The sequence below is a fragment of the Coturnix japonica genome, chromosome 1 (genome assembly GCF_001577835.2).
Source record: "Coturnix japonica isolate 7356 chromosome 1, Coturnix japonica 2.1, whole genome shotgun sequence".
Lineage (NCBI taxonomy): Eukaryota > Metazoa > Chordata > Aves > Galliformes > Phasianidae > Coturnix > Coturnix japonica.
The window spans coordinates 84,106,203-84,127,132 of NC_029516.1; the positions used below are offsets into that span (position 1 = coordinate 84,106,203).

General features: G+C 35.3%; 1 protein-coding gene across 3 annotated transcripts in view; it reads right to left on the reverse strand.

Annotated features, from left to right (window-relative positions):
- Nucleotides 1-20,930, reverse strand: part of CADM2 (cell adhesion molecule 2) — a 592,503-nt gene that overhangs the window by 333,716 nt on the left and 237,857 nt on the right. The gene's annotated exons all lie outside the window — the stretch shown is intronic.

Here is a 20,930-nt window from a genome sequence, read left to right on the forward strand (position 1 = left end):
GACTTTTCTACTGAATAATTTCATTACAATAGAAAAGAGCTTTGCTTCAGCTGGCTATTGATTCATGTGTAAATGCATTGAGATTTTATGGTCTGTCCCTAAAAGCTAAAAATATGATAGTGATGTGTCCTGTGTCAAGGTCAATGCAATGCAGCAATGCATTGGATGAATTCTGAGGGAGGATCTTGAATTATTTTATCAGTAATCTAAGGGAGTAGGTAAATCACTTCAGATTCCCAACTGTCACAGCATAAAAACCCACACCACATGTAACAATACAAGAATTATGTGAAAAATGTATTTTCATATAATAATATTTTTATTTACATCAGAACTGCAGAAGATTGCAAAATAAAATAATAATTATTCATTAAATCCACTCCATCAGGAGAGGGGTGGTCAGCAGGGATAGGGAGGTGATCGTCCCTCTCTACTCTGCTCTTGTGAGGCCCCATCTGGAGTACTGTGTCCAGGTGTGGAGCCCTCAGTACAAAAAAGACATGGAGATTTTGGAAAGGGTCCAGAGGAGGGCCACAAAGATGATCAGGGGGCTGGAGCACCTCCCCTATGAGGACAGGCTGAGGGAGTTGGGTTTGTTCAGCCTGGAGAAGAGAAGGTTGCGGGGTGACCTCATTGCAGCCTTTCAGTACCTGAAGGGAACTTACTCCCAGGAGGGGAGTAAACTCTTTGAAAGGGCTGATAATAGCAGGACTAGGAGAAATGGTTTTAAGTTGAAGGAGGGAAGATTTAGGTTGGATGTTAGGGGAAAGTTCTTCACTAGAAGAGTGGTTAGGTCCTGGAACAGGCTGCCCAGTGAGGTTGTGGATGCCCTGTCCTTGGAGGTGTTCAAGACCAGGTTGGACGGGGCCCTGGGCAACCTGATCTAGTAAAGGCGTATGTTTGGTGGCCCTGCCAGGCAGGGGGGTTGGAACTACATGATCCTTGAGGTCCCTTCCAACCCGGGTAATTCTGTGATTCTGTGATTCTGTGTATTACTAAGCATTTTGGAAGGACTTTTTTCCCCATTCTACATGATGTCATAGAAAACTCAGAACTTTCATCTTCCCCCTTTAATGATCATCTACTACAGGCATGTCTAAAGTTTGGAGATCTTTTTAAGAAATATGCACACAGCACACAACAAGAATGTTAAGTTCTGAAAAATATAACAAGAAAAAAAAAAAAAAAAAGAGGCTGCCAAAAAGAAGTTTTTTCATATAATATTTCATTTGATTCCATGTGCATATTTAATACAAAGTCATGTCTTAATACCTTGATTTTATGTTAGTGTTTATGTGCAACTCCCTCCTGCTTTACAACATTAGATGCTTCCTAGTGAAAATAAAATCAGTATGCTTTTAACCTGAAAAATCTACTTATAGTCCTATATTTCATTTTATCTTTGTGCTAGCAAGAAAGTTCACTGAAACCATTTTATTCTAGTGGTACAGTCAAGTCTTCTGTTCAATTACTTTTTCCAATACTTGGGATTCTTGAGGAAAAGGAGGGATTACCCTTCATCCTTACCCATTTTTAATCACAAAAAGACCATACTAATGTAACTTCATATAACACTACATTGAATTAATATTTTTAGCTATTTAGCTAAAACAGCTAAATTGTTTAGAAACTCTATTAGTCTTAAGGTACCCAAAGAATAATGCCTCTTTGATATGCATCAATATGTATCTATCTTTGATATCTTCTCTCTGAATACAGGTATGGTTGACCTTCATTTAAGCTTAAGAAGCTAAACCTTGTTACTTACAATGTATGGATACTAGACAGAGAAACTGAATGGGTCACATAAAACCTCCAAGCCTGGACTGAGCTCTCACAGAGAAGAAAATAACCAAAAATCTCCACAGAACCCACACAAATAAATAAATAAATCTCAAAACAAGCATTGAAAACAATGATTTGAAGTCTCAGACTGAAGGTAGAAACTGGAAAAGGAATTATTACTCGTTGCCTTACAGAGTTTCCTGTGTTCTCTTTATATGCAACAAACGTACAGAGTTGTTAATGCTAAATCAGAGTTCATTTGGTTCTGATGAGCAACTTCAGTTACTTTGCCGTTAATTATTTTCTTTTTTAACTAACTTCAGATTGTATACTAGCTAAACAGTCAGCAATATGAACACAAACAATAGTCATCCAAGTTTCCCTCCCTCGTGCATTTTTACAAAGGATGAAAAAAGTCTTATCTTTACCTTGATGATTTACTGGCATCATATATATAAAACATTACAACTATTCATGTATAATGACAGGTAAAAATACAGTAACCAACTTGGGGACCAGTCTTCTAGTTCTGATAACAACTGTCCATTCAGTTTCATTAATTACCAGGAATAAAACAAGCAAACAACACTACAAATTACCTTACACCCAGCAGGTGCCTGCAGGCCAGTTTCTGGAATAATTCAGGAAGTGTTCCAGAAGTCCTCCTTATTATGGTTAATGTTCTCTATTCTGCACAACTTGCCGGTATCAATCTGACTATATGTACAAAATTCATAGTTTGGAAGCGTTCACTGCAACAGTACTACCATTCATCAGCTACAGATAACATGATTCAAAGTTGAAACAAATACCATACACCATTTAAAGTAAGAGCATCTGCTGGAAGTACATCACAGAACAACAGATGTTGCTGTATTAAATAACTATCAATCTTATGCTGATCTAATGACACTGACAAGGAAATAAAAATGCAGCTGGTCAAGGAAAGAAAATCATCCAAATTTTATTCATGAAAGAACTCCATGTGATTTCTACTTTAGCTATGTAACCTTGAGATCATTGGACATCTCACCAAAACATACCTTCAGGAAACTATTTATCTTCTTCACATTTTATCGAGCGGTAAATGATTTATGCTGCTTACTTGACTGTTTCCCAGTATCCAGCAGTTTAGATACTAGGAACAAATATGGAATTTCAATTCCTGAAATATGAATGCAACATTATCAAGGATTCACCAGCACTATCACTCTTTTGAAGTTGTATTTTAAACACCTGATGCAGCCAAAGGAGGAAAGACTTGGAATTAATGCTCTGTTTTCAAGATGCTACACAGTACTTTTACTGGAAAATGATGATACAAAAGACTGCAAAACTACATTCTGCAAAAGAATCTGGGCTGAAACCACTGTTGAGTGCTTACCTGTAAAGAACTCATTGAAGGCTACTTCAATATTCAGGTTTGTAAACAATGATCAAACTGTAAAAGTGTTATATTACGAACAGATAAAAGTAATACCCATACGTCTTGAATAACAGCAGTGATGCAAAATGAAAATACAAGTTTTTAAAGATTTACCGTATTCATAATCAATTTATAATGAAAGGGGTAAAAAAAGAAGTTAAATGAACTATTCTATCACAAAAACATCTGCCTGATTACTGAAGTTATTAAAAAAAAAAAAAATTATCTAAGAAAGCAGATAATTTTTCTTTTTCTTTTTGAGACTTAGTAGATCATGATAGGTGATTGTTATACAGGTATTTTGGACTCTTGAGTGCATTAGCTTACACAGCAGTAATCTTTCCCCATTCTTGTTTCAAACTGTTATAAAACTCAGTGTGCACTTTTTTTTACATAACTGTACTGAAGAATGAAAATTGTTTGAGGTGAGGGAAAGCACTTTTGCTTGGTCACAAAAGTATTTTACATCGAGTTCTAGATATTCAAATATCTCCTAATATCAGCATTCATGTATGTGCTAAAAAAAAAAAAAAAGTAGATAGTGCTTTTATTCTAATAGACTAACATTACTTTTAGGTTTTGGATTCACTATAATCGATAGGAAGTTGTTTTTTTTTTATTAAAGTAAGTTAATCTTGAGAGAAAATTACAAAGTCACCATATCATTATCTTATTTTTACATCACAAATACATAAACATAGAACACATCCGGTATCGTAACTGGAATTGAGCAGTTTTAACATATGGAAGTAGAACATGCTGAAGAGACTGAAACACAGAACATAATTCTAGTCAATGTTTAGCATCTGATATAGGTACAGACAGATACTTCCTTGGAAATCAAAACTATTACTGCTTCAGAGATTTCTCATACATGAGAGACTCTTATGTCCACATACAATCACACACAATTGCAATCATAGGCTTCATATATATACCTGAAAACTGTTACCTTGATGAAGTCTGAATATAATGAGAAACCTGGAATTTTCTTACCTAAAACACAAGAAAGAAATTGTTGTATTAATTTGTAGCATAATTTACTTTGTACATTTTGCAAAAAAAAAATAAAATAAAAATAATAATAATAATAATGCACCCAACAAGTCATGCCAAATATTCATTTATAAAATGCTTCTTAATATTAATACAATCAGATATCCTCTTTTTAGAGCACTTTCTATCATAGTCTTTTCATTTCCTATCTCTGCACAGCTGTGAACAGAATATTTTCTGTCAGCCACACTCAAAAGCCAAAGTCTGCAGAAAGGATCTACGATTCGCATTTGTTTATCTTTTGGTATGAAGCGTATTGTTCTACTTCAGACTTTATACAGTGTGTGTATAACTCCATTTGTACAAATGGACAAATGGACTATTTCTCCTAGAAAGTGAAATCTCAAAGGCAATTTTTATACTCCTCACTCGAAGTTTATTTTCTGTTTAATGATTCTACATGACTGTTTTCATGCTATTTTGTCTATCAATTCTCTTCCAGAAGATAGGCAACAATGATAAATACACCATGTGATTCTGTCAACATTATTACATTCCTTGAAGCTTAAACAATGTCTGTAGAACCAGTAGCACATTCTGTTTATGAGTATATAAATTAGGAAATAAACCTGTTTGTATAATATTTAAATGATTAATTTTTGCGATCTTTGAAGCAAAAGCAACCACAGGTACAAAAGTCTCTGTCAGAGTGACCAATACACATGACCCACCCTCTGCAAAAGTCTCCTGCCACCAGCCTTCCTTCAGCAGGTCTGAGCAGATGTGCCAAGTGCTGCTGTTAGGGCAAGCAACTGGCTGATCACATTAGTTTCTAAATCAGAAGGGACTGGCACAAAGCAGCTCACTGCCCTACCCCACAAAAAGATTTACAACTGATGACTAGGGCATCCCACCCATCCCTGGAATTCTGTTCCCAAACATTGTCTCATCCACATTAACTTTCCAGACTTTGTGGCTTACCTGAGCCCCAGAAGAGGCTCAGCAAGCCCCCTGTTATGCTGAACCACTCCAGCTAACCGTACAGACCACTAACGCCGCACTAACAGCCCAAAGCAATGGCTACTGTACACAAAACCTTACTGCGCATGAGTCTCATTGACAGAGAGCAATACTGCCACAACCCTGACACCATGGCCCAATGGTCACCTGCCCACGCACTGCCACAGAACACTGGCCTACTCCTCCCACCCTAGCACATGCAGGGAAAAGTCCTGTCTGACAGTAATAGCTTCTCCATCAATAACAGCAGCAAACTTCAGACAGGTCAAGTCATTGTTCAGAGCAGCTCTGAAGCAATGAAAAATTTCATTTAGAAAACCACTCATTCAACAAAGAGCTGAGGGAAGGGTTGCGGTTCTCATCATTGCTTGATTTAAACACCACCCTTAGGTTCTGAAATGAAGGGCTTAGTTAGAGCAGTAATACTGACTTTAGTTCAGAACGGAAACAAGACAGAGGGCACCCAGGGCCTGATACAGTCACAGAAATACAAAGCAATGAAGGATATGGAATGACAGCAGTTGGGATCACACTTTCACTCTATAGTTCCTTTGTGGGCAAACCCATCAAGAGTTCTTACAATGCCAGTAATAGCCTAAATGCTTCTTTTTCCCTACAACAACAATAGCTTCTTCATGCTCTGTTTACATAACCACAGAGTGACCTAAAGCTGCTAAGTGGCATTCCACATTCAGAGACTGCATCAATTAAAAACTGTTTTCTACTAACTTTCTAAACTAGACAATTTAGACAGAGCTGGGTTAGTACTTGGTAATAGCAATGCTTGAAACAGCCCAACAAGTATGATAACTCTCAACAGGAAAAGGAAACCAGCATTACTGGCACAGGAATCTTCTCCAGAAACTAACATTTACTTTAACCTAATTTTGTTTATCCATTGAGTAACGTAACTGATTTTTCTCAATTAATAGTTGTGGGACAAGAAAGTATAAACTTTTCTCTCCTGCTGTTGAAACCTGTGGAAAAGAAGTTTTGTAAAACCAATTATTTTCCTGCTGCTTCAGTTAAGTTCATAATTTTTTTTGGAACTAAGTATTCTTGCTAATCATGATCAAGTGGATCAGGGCAAGCAATAATCTTTGTGAGGAGGAAGAAAAAAGGAAAATAAGCTTTTCCAATAATTATTGATTTCTAGTGTTGGTCTCTGTTATTTAGTTAGAGGGGAAAAAAATAAAAAAAAAATAAAAAATAAAAAATAATTTTTGTTTCACAAACAAAACTTCCAGTGAGGGTACCATTGTTCTGGAAGAACTCTAGAATATTGTAGCTAGAATAGCGACTGTTAGCTATATTGTGTTCATTAAAACAAGCCAAGTGAGATGCTCTTTATGTTTTATAAACAACAACAATAAAAAAATAAATCAAAATGTCAATGTGTTTTATTTAAAAGATGCTAAATACCTAGAAGTGGAAAACCAAACTTAATACATTTCTTTTTCGTTCATGATTGAATTCAGCAAAAATAGAATTACTGTGCAAATGGTCATTGCTAGACTACACAAATATAATCTTCTGTCATCATACTCAACCCCCCTACAAGTTCTTTAAATTGATAACCTTGTATATCCACTTCTGCTATTATCAAGAAAACATTTTTGTGCTAATTTCAAACAAACTTTCCTGAATTTGTAAAAACTCCTGACACAAAGTCAAGTAGTCAGAAAAGATTTATTACCAGTTATTCAGCAAGAGAAATAAAATTGCCATAAGTATCCTATGTAGTCCTTCCAAGTACACTTTGCAGAAACATCCATACTCCATCAAGCTTTGCAACACACCAGCATAGATCTGTAAAATTTCAGTGGTGTAATCTAGCATGTTAATACTAAACTATTATCTTTCTGAGCAGTAGCCGCCCATGCTCATGAAAGGATGCTACTGCAAGTCACCCTCCCTTACTGGGAGTCATCACAATTCCACATATTCTCACTATTCAAACAATGGTAATAACATTTATTTAAGATGTAGAATATAGCAGCAGAATATAGTAGCTCCAGAAAAAGCACTCTGTTGCATCCTTCCTTTTATAATTTTCTTATAAATGCAGAATAACATACTTGCCTTAAGGCCTATGCGTATTACTTTGGTTTAATTAATGACTGTCACAAACACAGAGAAAAAAAGGATCACTGTAAATTTCAGGAAATGGTCAAGTTCATTTCCATACCATAAAGATATCAGAGGTTTACAGATTAGTTATAAATTGGCACCTTTTACCTGACCGTATGGTGCAGTTCTGATATTTGAGGTCACCTCATTTACTTGAGAATTTTGGTGGATTATTATTATTTTACCTAATCACAGTTCTGAGATTTCACAATCTATAAAGGGAGAAGTTGTCTTCTCCCCCCGCCCCCCTCCCCCCCCCACACACACACACCTTTAAATTTTTAAGGGAAACAGTGAACTGTACTACAGACAAGAAAGGCTGAAAACAAACTAAATTCCAGGACAAACAATCACTTCACAAAACTATTCCTTCTCTGCTCTGAAAGATCTTGTAATGCAGAAGGTGCCCATGCAAGAAAAGGAATAACAATACTTTTTCCTTAGCTTTGCCTATTTTACAATAGAAAAAGATAATTAAAAAATAACAAAAACCAGGTTAGAAGTTTTATGATCTGCTATCCAGGTTAAGTTCAATAAATACCAATCAACAGCAGTGTTTGGTACATAGCATGTTATAAATGAGTCATCTTGAATAAACAGATAAATACTTAAAAAAAAAAAAAAAAAAAAAAAGTGGAAAAAGTGGAAAAAAAATAATTACAAAACTCTCAATGGCCATGAAACAAAGTAGCACCTTAGTTGTGATTGCTATTAATCAAACTACTATAAATTACAAGCTAGTGTAAATTACTTCCTCTTCAGACAGACACTTTATTTAATACCTTAAAATCAGTCATTTTATATATATATATATATATATATATTTATTCAGTGTTAACAATCTTAATTTCTTAATACCAACCTTTTGAGCACAAATTCAGGAGACAAGAAGTAAATCTTTATCACCTTAGTTTTGTGCAGGCTGCATAGACCAAATCTGTAAACAGTTCCTAGCCTAGTCAGGCTTTTTTTATCACATGAATCTTCCCTGAGCTCAACTTTGAGTTGACTTTGAAGTTTATGAGCTGAAAAGCAGCTAAATTAAGCAGAACAAAACAAGCAAATGACAGCTAAGGAAGCATTAGACCCAAGTCTATCCATTCAATTAATCTGCAGTTTTACCCACTCTCCTGTTTAACTGCTCTGTCAAAATTTCAACAGAAGTACCATATGACTGAATCTACAATATGCACAATAACCAGATAAACATCTGGAATAAAGACAAAATAGATACTTGAGCATAAGACAATTTAAAAAAAAAAAAATCCCACTCAAATTCTCACTATTTTAGTTAGCTTTTCAATGCATGCATTTGTGATTCACTAGCAATTTTTAATTTTATAGAGACAAATGGAATTAAGACTCATAAAAAAGCAGTAAAATATTCAAGAACTGAATTAAGGAGTGAATGTATAAATTAAAAGAGCGTCTAATAGAGGGTGATATAATACACTGGCAGGAAACAGACAATCATTTTGTCCTATCATAGTATCTAATAAAATTCATCAGTTCAAATAGCATACATCCAAATTAAGATACAAAATTAGTTTCAGACAGCGTTGTTTCAGACCAACAGCTTCACCTCCAATCACATGTAACAGCCTATCAGCCTTCTCAACATCTGAACCATGTTTCCCACTTTAAAAATCATTTGAAATGTACACTGATCAAATAAGAGCACCAGTCTGATGGAAAGACTACAGAACCCTTTTATTTTCAGACAGCCTTTTAAAAGTGATTATGAGCATGCAAGTTATTAGTAAAATGACACCTGTTGTAACAAAAGCACATGAGAAACCACTTCCCAGTTAACTACAGTAGAACAAAAGCAGTAAGATCTAACATATTGGGTAAGTTTACAGAAAGTGATCAATAAGCATTTAGAGGCAAGTTTGTATAGAAAAGCATAAATAGTTTTGAGTCCCACATCAATAAATAAACTTCATGGTTGTTTTTGGTTTTGTGTTGTTGTTTTGTTTGTTTGTTGTTTTTTTTCCCCCAGACAGATAGAACATAATGCCTGCATATACTGTGTCCCAAATTTACATAGGTCAGCTCTAATTCCACAGCTTTATTACCATCAGATGGTTAATTTAGTCTGAGCAACTTGCTTGCATCTCCCCACACCGAAGACAAAAAGAACTCAACCAAGAAAACAACCTGTTTATGTCTCCTGTATGCTTAAGTAAACACATTCTACTTTATTCCAGAAGCTGAAGATAGATTCTTCCAGTAATAAGTTCATTATATATATATTATACATACATATATATACATACATACATATATATATATATATATATATATATATATATATATATATATATATATAGCCTACACACTTTGCACTTTAAATTTAGGACAGTAAAATAAGCATTTTTACCCACGTACAGTCCCATTTTTATTCTATAAGCCATAGAAACACTAGAATGATTAAAGAAAGCAATGAAGGAAATCGGTATATTGGCAATATTACTCACAAAATAGCTGACATTACATTAGTCACCAGCATTTATTTTAATAGAATCAAGATAATTAAAGTATGCTGAGCACTTCATGAATGTAGCATTACAAAGCACATGCAATGACAAAACCCTATTTTCCACAATCTAAATTTAAGCATTGACAAAAGTGATTCTTCTTTTAGAAAATTATTTTCTTACTGGCTTTGAAAGCTCTGATCAAATGTACTTATCTGTCCTCTAAAGTCAAGATAAACAACAGCACAAGATTTTTTGCATGCGTGGCTGATTTTCAAATCATGCCCTGAAACAAAATAATAATTATATACAATACAGAAAAACATCCCTCATTCACACCACTGACTGGAAAACTATTGCCGATGACTAAATCAGAAGAATAGCAAAAGTACATGAAACAAATACAAAAACAGCAGCAACAAAAACTTCAATAAATACATGTCAAAAACAAACAAACAAACAAACAAATAAATAAATAAAAGCTGTACCTACAGCTTGACTTTAATTTAATTTTCATTGCTTAAAACAATACATAATAAGCATGCCAGACAACTTCATAAGAAAGGTCCAAGGGATAGAACACCTCTCCTGTGAGGACAGGATGAGAGAGCTGATGCTCTTCAGCTTAGAGAAGTCTATGAGGTGACCCAATAGCGACATTTCAAGATCCAAATGAGAGTTTAAGATAAGAAGGGGAAAGACTCTAGCAGGGTTTGTGGTGATGGGACAAGGGGAAATAGCTTCAAGCTTAAAGGTAGATTTGTGTTGGATATAAGGAAAAAGTCTCTTACAGAGAGGATGGTGAGAGAATAGAACAGGTTGCCCAGAAAGGTGGTGGATGCCTTATCCCTGAAGATTCTCAAGGCCAGTCCAGATGAGGCTCTGAGCAACCTGATTTATCTGTAGATCTCCCTTTCATCACAGAGGAGTTGGACTAGATGATGTTTTAAGACCCTCCCTACCCTGAGGATTACATGAATCTGTAAGTGGTAGCTGAAAAAAAAGTGAATACTAGTTTGCATTACATACTATGTTTTAAATTTATCATAATTGTGAACATTTGAAAAAAGACCAAGAATAAATATATCTGCATATGAAAACTGCTGAGTCACGGCCTGAACCACTGATTGATCACCTGGAGAAAGGACCAGGGCAGCCATGGAAGCACAGGTGAAAGCAATTAATCTGTATTGACTAGAAGGGGTAGAGCCTGGCTGCACGTCTCCTAGACCCTATATAAGGGTCTATACTGACACTGGGAAAAGATCTCCGGTTGGAGATCTCTCTCTTGCAGAGTTCTTTTTGTAAGTTTAGATATTTGGAGACAGGTGTGCACCTTTCCTTTTGTAATGTCATCTGTGCCAATCTTTCCAATTGTTGCACTATCCCATCCATGCCAATCTTTCTTATTATTATAATGTGCTAAATATAAGCCTGTGCTGAGATGCTACATCAAGACAAAAAACACACAGAAGCTATGGTGGGTTGATCTTAAATGACTGCCAGATAGCCACCCAGCTGCTCGCTCTTGCTCCCCCCCTTCTAAACAGGGCAGCAAAAATAATGAAAAAGCTTGTGGGCCAAGGTAAAGAGGGGGAAATCTGCTAGCAATTACTTTCAGAGACAAAAGAGATTGGGGAACAGAGAATGTCAGACACTCCCTAATTACTCCTCTTTGGCACTCCTCTTTCCTCAGATATTTTTCCCTACTTCAATACAGCTCCTTCCCACTCACTGCAGTCCTACAGGATACAGCTTTTCCAGTATAGGGTGGCCCACAGGACACAGTTCCTTCAGGACTCATTCACTTCCTCCAGCACAGGAGGTCCTCCATGCTTCAGAATGGTCCCTTCCACTGTTTACAGGAAAATTACTGCTCTACCATGGTATCTCCCCAGGCTGTAGGGGAATCTCTGCTCCCACACCTGAAATACTTTCTCCCTTATTCTTCTTTAAACCTGGTCTTCATGAATCTTATCTCACTCATTTCCCCCCCCGCACTACTAGGGTAGTGCTTTGCCCTGTGTTAAATTTTCCTTCAGCCACCATTAGCTTAGCTGATGGGCTCAGCTGTGCCTTAAGGTGGGTTCCCTGGAGACAGTTGCATGTAGCACAAGGCAGTTCCTGTTCTCTTCTTTCAGAGCCCACCTACTTTAAAAACCAAGTCTTCTATACCAAACACAAAGATCCAAACTGTCTTAATAACAAGAACTGTCTAGGTCACACTGGGTAACAAAGTCAGTGGTTATTTAGTAATGGATAGATGTGGTGAGCACAGAGGCTGACAGATAAATAGCAGTGAAAGTGCAACGAGTGTTCTAAGCTAGTTCTGCAACTAGTCCCTCAGTAAGAAAAACGCTAAACCCTTTGCTTTAAGTTGATCTCTCAATTTTAACCATCTCAGGTATGTGAAATTTACGTCAGTGACATTAAAGAGATAAAGGAAGAAGTCATATTATGAGGGACATGAGAAATGTTTTAGTATTGACATAAGCAATAATTGATTAGGTTTCTTAGTCTCTGCTTCCAGAAATTCTGATGCATTCCACTTAGGATTACTAGCTAGCTTTCATTTCCTTTCAAATTTTGCCTCTGGATAAGCTCAACTATTCCCAAGAAGAAACACTGATCAAGTACATTTGTCATGCGAACAACCATAATAAGGTAATTCATCATAGTCTGTCAAAGTTTTATTCCAGGAAGACTGCTGCATTTTTATCCTTACTTAAAAATCTGCTGTCAGTCCTGCTGAAAATTTTGGTAGACACTTTGGACATGTTTAAAAGCCCTTCCAAACTGATAGTGGCAGGTAATTAAGTTATCAGCTATCAAAGTCTTTTTTCACTCCCTGCAATGTTTATGACACCATGAACCTTTCTGGCTGGTTTAATCTGACCTGCTCAGACTGTGCAATCCCTTATTCTATCATTTTTCCTTTCTTAATAGTAGCCAATAACCAAAGTAATTCACTACGACAAACGTAGCTCTCTGGAAAGTCTAATTGACCAATTTTGTTTTCTTTTCAAGGCTTGAAATCAACCACATCTTGAAATCCATTCTTCACTACTACAATAACAAGAGTTACTACTTGAAAGCAAGGCAAGTTAGATTTTAGGCTTCTGAACAGAAGAATAAATAAACAGACTCAAAGTTGTGTGTGGGTGAAGATGGGAGCTGCGATTTAGGTTGTTAGTAATACTTAACTTCTTGTATATTTTCCAAGAAAAGACAAACTTTGGTTTTCTATGCAAGTTTGGCACTTCACTAGCATGCAATGTGCAAAATTGCATATATACTTCCTGTATTTTCTCTTATATATTAATTTGTGGATATACTCATTTTCTAACAATTTCTACTTTTTGGCAGGCAATTTAACACTAGTGAATGATCCTACAAATGAAAATGCACTGAAAGAAATATATATTTATACTTTCTTACCAAATACATACATATATATATATATATATACACATACATACATAAATATATATGTATGTATTTGGTAAGAAAGATTTCTTTCTTTCATATATATATATGTATGTATATGTATGTATATGTATGTATATGTATGTATTTGGTAAGAAAGAGGTTCAATTTTCAATTTTCATTTCCAGAACAGCATAAAAGAAAGGAGAAAATGAACTCAGTCTTGCAAATTTCTTGCCTTTTACGTAAATACAGGAGTCTTAAACCTTGAACTCTGTCCATCAAAACCCTTGATCTGGATATTCAATAAAGCAAAGAAAGCCTGAAGGCAAGGTGATCTTAGGAAACATGAATCAATTTCCACTTCATTCACAGATGACAAAAAGTTAAGGAAATAAGTTAGATCTATGTATAGATGTAATAATACAAGTATAATTGTAAATAGATAGCCAGAGGGTATCTAAGGAAAAGACTCAACAACTCTGAGGCCTTCAGTCAAGATGGATGCTTGCTAACGTTGAGGTTTGCCACAAAAACTCTGCAAAGGAGCAATCTCCAGAAAGAGATACTGCCTTAGTGGTGGTCAGGCTTTAAATGGGATCTTGGAGAGGTGGAGTCAAGCTCCACCCCTTCCGGAGCACAGCTGAATTAATTTCCCGTGTGCTCCCGCAGCTGACTTATTGCTTGTCTCAGATGGTTAATCAGAGATTGGGGCTGTGATCAAGTTTCCCTTACAATACAATAAGTAAAATTTAAAGTAATATCAAGTAAACTGACACACTAATACACTAAGTAGACTGCTAGCAATACCATGCAGTCTCTGTATAAATTGTTTTATTAACAGCATTTTGTTCATGAAAATGTGAAGCTGAATATCACAAGATTTATCCTGAAGCAAGGTTTCATTGTGCCATGAAATAAGAGAATTCGGCATTAGACAATAAATGAGCACTCCTCTTAATACTGTGTATATGGAAAGGAGACCCGAGAGCTGTATTTGAACAACAAAACAACAACAACAACAACAACAAAAAAAAAAAAACAAAACAAAAACATTTTGAATATTTACTTGACTTCTATTCATAGATCTTCTGTAGGTCCTAAATAAAAATGGTATATCTGAAAGCTAAGAATTCTGAGCATGAAAGAAGCCAAGTCAGTAATATTTCAGTCTTCCCCAGCTTCCAAGCACCATTTGTTTTTCACCTACATGGAAGAGTACAAATAAAGGCAGAAATAAAGTCACATATACAAAGATTCACAAATGTTTGGAATTAAGAGCTTTTGTAGCCATTGGATTTATAGATTTGATGAAAGCTTAGATACTTAGATGTAAAAAGAGATTTAGAGGCTATAGTAAACATTATTTTCAAAACCAGTCTTTAAGTATTTTCATGCTTAGTCCTTGTTTCTGGTGTTTTTATCTTAATTGCATATAGAATCATGAGCCATTCACTCTGTGGTTCTGGGTTCAAAATGAACAGACCTGCAAAACAAGTAGATGTTCTAAAAACATGAAAAATAAATTGTGAACTCTATGATTGCACACCTTCCACCGTGCACTTCCATACTTCCTTTGCCAGGGCTATTCACCAGGCAAAGAAGTTTAGAGGTGTAAAGGGAAGCAGCCCTTGAGTAAGTGCAAAGGGCCATAAACCAGCACATTTATTTAAAAGTGACATGGCCTCTGATTTTTGATTGAGAAATGTTTGTTTGTTTATTAGTTTGCTTGTTTAATAACCTAGTAGCCCTTAAGAGCCACAACTAGCCTGTGCTACAGGCATCATTAAGAAACAGAATCAGTAATTTTCAAAAGGTTCAAACAAGAGCTGAGCATTCATATTCCACTTGATGTCAATATCTTATTCTAATTTATTCATATTCTGAGTAGAAAGACTAGTGTGTGCTCTGCTGTAACTATTTAGCATTAGGAAAAGCTGTATTACTCATATGGCTGTTATGAAAATTTGCCAGGAATGTAATGAAGGCAAAATGGTTGGAGTACATACAATGAGTCAGAATTGCAAAGAATCCTAATTTATGTTTTCAAATAATATTAATTTTTAGTGTAAAAGCCTTATCAATGATATAACAGAGCCAAGCTTAGCTCTTATTGAAAAAGGGAGCTGGATACCACAACAACAAATTTAACAACAGTGGATTTTAAACTGCACACTATCATCCCCCAAAAAGTCATTTTACCCAGGGAGTTATAAAGACAGCCTAAACAACATGAGGCCACAAAGTGTTTGACTCCTTTCCCACAAGACACTAAATCACGGTACCAAAGCACACTACTATCAAAGTGATGAAACCACAAGGTTGATGAGAAGAAATCTAAATACAAGTAGGAAATGTTTCATATTGGATTTCCAAGGGGAATTCTTGATACCAGGTAGACTGAATTCCTACTCAACATTTCTCTGTATGTGGCCATCATTAGTTTTAATTATTTCTGACACTTTGTCTATCATCCTGGATCCTCAGAGAAAAGTAATGAGCCTCTTCATGCAAAAGGTGAAAAGAACAAAGATCATATTAAGATGCCAGAAATAATTAAACCACATGATCTTATTCACTATAAACCCCATGAAGGATCCCATTAAATACTTGCAACTACCAGTGTGACTACAAAAATCTCCTCATTAGCTATGAAAGACAACTAGCAGCATCTTAATTCTGGCATTTCAATTTTGTTAGTTCATTGTGTATGCTCGTTCCAGACTTAATATCAGCAATTGTCAATTGTCTGATAATAACGACTATGTCAGAAAAAGATAATTAATGAGGGCTACTTACCTGAGTAGCTAAGTCCAGCTATTGCCTAACTGTTTCTCTTTGAGTGGTTGGGAAAGTAGTCTGCTAAAGGTATTTTTAAACTTTTTCTGAAGGTCATATTTGTACTGTAACAAAACTTACTCAGCTCTTTTTTTTTTTTTTTTTTTTTTTTTCTTTTTCCTGAAAGCATATACCAATCAGTTCAAATCAAAAGCTTTGGAAAGTACAAATTACATTCTCTCTCTTTCCAGCTTACTGGAAGAAACACTAGTCTCAAGAAAAATTAAGCAGGGGAGTCTAACAGTCTGTATTTTCTTATCTTAATAGAATTTTACAACAGCAATGAATGCTTCAGAAATACTACTAAGGAGAAAAGTTAATTGGCAGAAGATTATAAATTGTTTTCTATATTCAGCAAAATAAGTATGAGATAATTTATTTTTATATTCCAAACTATAACTCAGTGGGAAGAGGCAAAGACTGCAAAAAAAAAAAACAAAAAACCCAAAACAATTTAAAATACTTTTCCTGCGAGAAATATTATTTTATGAAATATTAACTTATCAATACACTTCATAACAAGCACTGATACATTAAAATAGTGATTTTTCTTTCTGTTTCTACACAGAATGCATTTACCAAGTAATTTTTTTGGTTATACACAATTCCCTACATATATAAGAAGTAGAATAACATAAGCTAACGTTCTCCTTTTTATTAACGAAGTGCTTTATCTTTCCCATATGATCTCACTGGCAATGTCCACATAATATCACTTTCCTATTCATGAATAATGAATAAATATTCATGAACACATGATAAAATGCAAACATTTTAGTATTTCCACTGACATTGGTACATGAAGCTGTATGTATTAGTTTCAACTGATGAAACCGATCATTTCAAAATGTGCCAGAGTAAATGTTATAGTATTTCTAGACTAAAGCATCCTCAAGTCTCAAAGAGAGCCGTGTTCATTCTCAGTGCTCTTTCACCACTCAATAGCTTCTAAAGCAGTACTCCAGCAGATCTTTGTGTCAGAAGAATGTAGTGAGTAAATTAAATTGTTCTATTTCTACTGGCACCAGCCAATATGCCATATGTTATACAGGGGTGATTATGTAGTGATTTTGTTATGGCCAGACTTCATATTGTAATAATGTTATTTGACAGATGTTTTCATATTTTAAAAGTAATTAAAATAAAAGGCAGTGGAAGCGTGGTGACTTCATGTGCTAACTGTAACTGCAGTTCTCTGTTTCTCTGTTTGGTGCCTTGCATTGTCATATGTGTGTGTGTATAGGAAACATTAAGGGTAAAATCTGTGGTCCAATGTGAACAAAAGATTTATGTGATATGGACAACCATTAAATTAATCTTCAAGTCCTTTTGACTTCCTGTTATTCTACTCCCTTGAGTCATGTGCAGACACTTGGGCTTAAGTGCCTAAATGTGGTGTAATCAGTTCAGCAATACTGGGAGCAGCTAATAGAAATATATAGGGGGCTCATAATTACTGGGAGGGAGTGGAGGAAGAAAAAAATGAATTCAGAGAAATTATTCTGCAAATTTTCAGGTAGGATGCCAGCAAAGTACATAAGAGTTATTTTTACTACCAAACTAGACATGCACAAAAGGCAATGTTCTATGTAAAATCCCTTGCTTCAGCAGGAGAGCTGAATTCAGTAATAAGGTACTGGCATAAGTATAAAAATCTTAAATTTATACTAAAATACATCTGCTCCCCTCCACTAGCCTTGAGACACAACTTAAATGAAACTTATCTATAAAAACAAGAGATCTGCAAACAAGCTATTGAGAACACCTTAGATTTAAGTATCATACCTAGTAATTGTTATAGAATCCATCATATTGTTATAGCATTCAGAACTGTTAAAATGCATCTTCTAAAACATAAAATTTGAAATAAGAAAAGAAATAAAATAGACACCTTAAGCATTCATATATTAGTAAATAGCCATGAAGGCAAGAAAAGCATTATATTTGTTTTTGACAGTTACAGTTAAAAGGTAAAATCTTCAAACTGTAGCAAGAGGAAAAAGAAAAAAAGAGCAAGCCCAACTTATTACACAGTATATGACTTGAAAAGGTTTAAAAGACATCCTGAAACAGTTTATTTAGTATGAGTGAACATACTAAGATGTTCAATTAGAAAAAAGATCAAGTATTTCCATTCACAAGACTTTATTCTTATAGAATATTCTTTCAGAAACAGTATTCTCACTGAACTGCATTTCAAGATCAGAAGGATCTTTATTCTCCTAATTGCAATTTGAGATAAAGAAATAACCCACTTTGCCAAAAATTACCCACTCATTTTTAAAGATGATGTACTCCAGAAGTTCTTTCATACAATGGCAATCACTATTTTGATCTATTGTCACAACACAGAAAATAGTGGTTTTCTTTACATAAATGGAAGAGAAATAGTGGCTCTTAGAAACAAATATTACCCTTCTTTTTATGGAGATTATAGAAGTGGCCAGTTGAGATGTAAATCAGCTATTTTGTAGAAGCAACATATAGCTGTTGCTGTGGTGATTAATGGAAATGGACTGTTTCTGTTTTCCAGCGCTTGATTTATCTTTTCTGATTGCACTGAATTCCACAAGGGTCTCACATTGCTTACTAAACTGAGAAGTGATGTCCTTTCATAGCACAGAAAATAAGATCACCATCTGTTTCCTTGCAAAGACTTTATCTGAAGAGATTGCAGTTAAAGCAAAATAAGTTCTGAGAAAAAATACATAATAATAATAATAATAATAATAATAATAATAATAATAATAATAATAATAATAATAATAATAAAAATAATAATAACAACAACAACAATAAACCCTAGGAAAAATGAGATTTGAGCTTGTCACAATATAAATAAATAAATAGGTTAATAAAGAAATAAAGATGGAGAAGGATAATGGTGGGTGGTCTGGCAGCCTGTCTGAAAACATATGGCTTGGTCCAAGACCCACTGAAGTTACGAGAGGTTTCTGTTTTCCTAAATATATTTCAGTTACAGGCAAGGATCTATATAATTCATTAAGGCTGCAGAAATGGAGACATCTTTTTAGCAGCACTTCTGTGATTTTTTGTTTTGTTTTGTCATTTGTAGACATGGAATTTTGTTATTTAAATATTGTGACATTTCTAAATACATGGTATGTTACCATAAACTCCAATTTATTATAAAAACAAACTGCTTCAAGCTTTGCTGGATGTGGCAAGTGGAATCTGAAGGTGTCTAAGGAGTAAATGGATGCCAGCTTGTTAGCTGTGGGAAGAGGCTGAGGCAATGAATGCTGTGAACCTGTATAATGAGGAGCTAGCTTTCAGGGAGGGCTGAGAGATTCAGAAGGCAGATGAGAAAAAGGAGCAGAAGCAAAGATAATTTGTGTTTTGAGAGAGTCTGGACATATTACGGTACAAGGGGAACTTACGGTAAGAAGCAGGGCTTATGTAGGCATAGCAGGAAGATAACAGGAGGTGCTGAGTAATTAGGCAGCAGTCAGACACCTTGGAAAGATGTGGAGGTGGCCGGGCCATCAGAAAATAAGGACTCATGAATAACTACACCAGTACCAGACTGCCAGACCTTAGACGAAGAAAAGTTTCAGTCCTTTTAAGAGGAAACAAAATAAGCTAACTACAGACACTTTACTGTACATGCAACTAATTTTAGCATGATTGCTGAAATGCTGGAGTAACATTTTCTCAATTAACTCCTCTGATGGAGTTACAGCTTCTGTTTCTTCTTGCCCCCATAACACCACTTACTTTGTATCAGCATAAGCACTTGTGTGTCTGCACACAGAATGCTAGGGAATTAATTCAGCTGGAAAATATCATTTGTTACTGAATTCATAGCCTTGTCATATGAATACTCATTCTCACTCAAGGCAAGCCATTATGCAGGGGTATATGTGCCTGAGGCAGCAACTACTTTCTGCAGGGCATGCATACATGGAAGTGAACAAGCACATGTGTGAGGACTTGAAAAAGAACCAGAAGAATCTGAAGGGGCTTTGTCTCCTTTTCTATTCAATAAATGTAGCATAGACTGTGCCTGCCTTCTTCAGGATTAAAGTGCAAGTGACCACGGAGGTTCATTTCCATTCAGCATTATTTGCAACATGAGCTTGCACGAAGTAGGTTAACTAGAAAATTGCCATCATTAGATTGTTTCTCCTTTTGTCTTAGCTGAATGACTTGATCATTCAAAACAAGGTCCAACCTACCAAGCAAAAGTAAAACAGGACACCTAATTTTGGTTTAAGAAATTACTGGCAATAATTTCCAGAGCAGGCTCTCCAATTTTTGTTCTGTACCTGTCTGTATGTAATTTGCAGATCAAAAGCAAATGAGAACCTAGGTTCTCATTTATCTGCAGGTTTAGTAAGGTAAATTATATTTCCACAACTATAACCACTAACTATTCCACAACAACTATCCTTCTAAATACACTACATTCATAATTCTCTGGTTTTAATTTCTGTGTTCATACAGGTCAAATGTTCTCTAGTATAGAAGGTATGAACACTTTATAGATAAACGACCTTCTTTCACCACCTTATCATTAACATTTTACAATGTACACAGTTCTATTGAGAAGACTTTTAAATCTGGCATTTCAAACAGCAGGAGAAACAAACATGAAACAAGCCAAACAAAACTTCTTTCTTTGGCTTTTGCCCAGCTGCCGCAGAAACACAGAAGCTTACAGGCCAAGTTAATGAGATTTTCAACACTGACAGAAATATTCTGTCTTTCCTCTTGCTTTACTTCTCACTTGTGGACACTATCATAAGCAAAATATCCAAACCATATTGATAATAGGAGATAAAATCACCCAAAACTCCTAAACTCTT